This window comes from Amphimedon queenslandica, unplaced genomic scaffold (assembly GCF_000090795.2).
Source record: "Amphimedon queenslandica unplaced genomic scaffold, v1.1 AMPQUscaffold_2815_Cont25184, whole genome shotgun sequence".
NCBI lineage: Eukaryota > Metazoa > Porifera > Demospongiae > Haplosclerida > Niphatidae > Amphimedon > Amphimedon queenslandica.
The window spans coordinates 678-1337 of record NW_003556851.1 but is presented as its reverse complement, the minus strand read 5'-3'; the positions used below and the strand labels follow the sequence as shown (position 1 = coordinate 1337).

Below are 660 nucleotides of genomic sequence, written 5' to 3'. Positions count from 1 at the left end.
TTAAGAATATCTTCATTGAGGGGCTTGTACTTCCCTGTTCCTCCTTCCTTTTGTGTTACTTAAAGAAAATGTTTTTATCAAAAAACACATCAACACTAGCATTTTCTAGCTGACTAGCTGAGCTAGTTTTGCTAAGTACTAATTGCTTATACACTTCAGTCCAGTAAACTTTTGATGAGGGAATTATTTCGATCATCTATTATGTGCATGCAAAAAGTAGTTACAGGCAGTATTACCTAATGTAAGTTATGTAACAAACTTCAAATTGTTCTGCTATTTCTTTTTTCACAAGACCTGGTTTTGGTTTCTCTGTGATAATAAGTAATATTATATTTGTGCATTAAAATTCTATCCACACCTTCAATACTTGTATCAGTTGCCATTCTTTTTTTTTAGTTCTCGATACTTTGTCTTCAATTTTCTATATTTTTCTATCCACTAGTAAATAGTGTTAGATGAAAATAATTTATTATTTTTATCTCTTATGTACTTTTTCTATTTCTTGTTCGTCACTTACTATATGCATTTTTTCTAAAAATAGAACTAGATGATAAAATTTAAATTGTTTAAGTTAGCTTACTTGGTGGAGTTTCAAATTCGATACTGCTATCAAGTTTTTGGGTCTCTAAAAATAAAAATAATTGTTTAATTATTAGTTTA

General features: G+C 28.3%; 1 long non-coding RNA gene across 1 annotated transcript; it reads right to left on the bottom strand.

Annotated features, from left to right (window-relative positions):
• Positions 1-158: 158 nt before the first annotated feature.
• On the bottom strand, positions 159-433 carry LOC109593112 (uncharacterized). Its single transcript, XR_002190739.1, has 3 exons — positions 359-433; positions 260-309; positions 159-196 (listed from the first exon to the last, which is right to left on the bottom strand). It is a non-coding gene; the product is annotated as an uncharacterized LOC109593112 (long non-coding RNA).
• Positions 434-660: the final 227 nt, after the last annotated feature.